Here is a 2083-nt window from a genome sequence, read left to right as displayed (position 1 = left end):
AAACAGGGGTTTAGGGGTCCAAAAATACATACAAGTACATATTTCAATTGCTTTAACAGTAAGATTATTGTCAGACCAGTTGTTATCATACACTGGGACTGCTTTATGGATAAAATGTCCCGGGAAACGGTCTGGACACTTTCAATTTTTTGATAACAAACAAGATTACAGAAGTCACCTATAAAATTATTCATAAAATCTAGATTCAAGGAATTCAATTCAATTCAATTCAAAATTACCTGACTAACTGTACCTTCTGTAATTCTTCACCAGAAACTGTAACCCATCTGTTTTGGCATTGCCCCTTTGTCAAAATCTTTATAACTTCATACACAATAATATACAAACACAATTGTCCTTTTTTTTTTTTTGGAAACATGTCTTACTTGGTCTCACTATTAAAATATAATAACCCAAATTTTCTAATTAATCTGTTACTTATTTTAGCTAAACATCATATTCACCGTTCCAAATATTTTGAAAGGAAACCTTGTTGTACTGCTTTTTACAATAAAGTTTAATTATTATATTCGAACAATCAAAGCCATTTTTCTGCTTCGCGACATTTTCGAATGACAAACACGTCACTGGTTGCGTAGCAACCAAACAACCAATGAGAGCAGAGATGCGAGTCCCTGCAGTTGATCCAATGTTTTTCACGTTTAAAAACAAAACGTTAGCTAAAAAAGCAACTAGCATCAAGCTAAACCTCGTATATTTAAATATAACCATTGGAGCAAACTACATTAAAGAACACAGCTTGATTTATCTCTTGATTGAAGTTTGCTCACATAAATGTGTTGAAAAAAAGCAATAACGTGTGAAAGTCGGAGGAAGTAGGTCAGACATTTAATGCCAAGGCAGGAGGAGGTTTGTTCATTAACGAGACACTTCACGGTTCAGTGATGGCTACAAGCAAGCTAACTGGTCTCAAACGACACGAACAAAGGTTAAAATGTATCAAGGTTCGGTCCAGCTGGGACGAGGTTCGGAAACGGTCCTAAAGCTACTCAGCAGCGCCTGGCTTCTGTCTGCGAAGCTCGGCCAGGTCCGGCCGAAAACAGGTCAACAACCCACCCGTGTTTCCACCCGACCGACCAAGCGTTGTTACCGGTTCTCGGTAACACAGGGGTGACCTTGTTTTAACACCGACAGCTACCAAACACCGACAGACACTGCGACGAACACAAACACCAGACCGACACGGAAACACTTACAAAATGCAGAAATTTCAGGAAAAATCCGGACGCTTCTAGTGACACAGAGCCTGTGAGGGAGACATGTTGAACAGATAAGTGTTAGCCACGGCGCAGCTTCCGGTTTGAAGCTTTATAAAATAAAGCAGTTCCGGTTTGTCTCTTTCACATCAAAACCGATGGTAACTAACACACACACTTGAATAACCCTAAACTAACTGTTTATTAAAGTAAATGAACCCTTTAATAAATGAATATCACTCACCACACTTCATACAGGAATCAGACTAAAATCATCTAATGTTGAGAAATGATGGTGTTAAAGTTGGTTTGGTCAATATTCAGAGATTTATAGTAAATAAGTACATTTACTTTGTTATAGTACTTAAGTAGTTTTTTGAGGATTTGTAATTTTACCAATTATTTTTAAATAGATACTTTTACTTTTATTTTGTTACATTTTAAAGCTAAAATGATACTTTTACTTCTTTACTTTAAAATTCAATTAACACCTCATTACTCGACAAAATTAAATATATTCAAGCTCATTTTGAAAGATGTTTATACACTTAAAAATGAAGTGCTGAATTTACTCAAAGTCATGTCAAATGGCTRCACTAACCCTAGTTGAGTAAATTGAGCAAATAAAAATACATATTTATTTATCAATTTACTAAACCTGGTTTAGTGGAACTAGTTTGGTTCAGTTTATTCAACAGTTTATTTCTTAGAGAGTGTGTAAAAGTATGTTTACTTTCCCAATTTTGTAAAGTTTTATGACTTTTACTTGAGTAGTTTTCTCATCAGTGAAATTTATTTTTACCAAAGTCATTTTCTGTTCATGTAATTTTACGTCTTAGTTATTTTTTCCAAGTACTTTATAGACC

General features: G+C 34.9%; 1 protein-coding gene across 3 annotated transcripts in view; it reads right to left on the bottom strand.

Annotated features, from left to right (window-relative positions):
• Window positions 1-2083, bottom strand: part of LOC106521243 (protein tyrosine phosphatase type IVA 2) — an 11136-nt gene that overhangs the window by 5533 nt on the left and 3520 nt on the right. For 2 of the 3 annotated variants that reach the window (XM_014013726.1, XM_014013725.1), the window contains one exon: window positions 1218-1267. The gene's annotated coding sequence lies outside the window, so the exon portion shown is untranslated. Of the gene's footprint in view, window positions 1-1077; window positions 1179-1217; window positions 1268-2083 lie in introns of those variants that run through there. The other variant, XM_014013727.1, reaches the window with a different exon arrangement.

Source organism: Austrofundulus limnaeus, unplaced genomic scaffold (genome assembly GCF_001266775.1).
Source record: "Austrofundulus limnaeus strain Quisiro unplaced genomic scaffold, Austrofundulus_limnaeus-1.0 Scaffold105, whole genome shotgun sequence".
Taxonomy (NCBI): Eukaryota; Metazoa; Chordata; class Actinopteri; order Cyprinodontiformes; family Rivulidae; genus Austrofundulus; species Austrofundulus limnaeus.
This window is presented reverse-complemented; position numbering and strand designations above follow the sequence as displayed.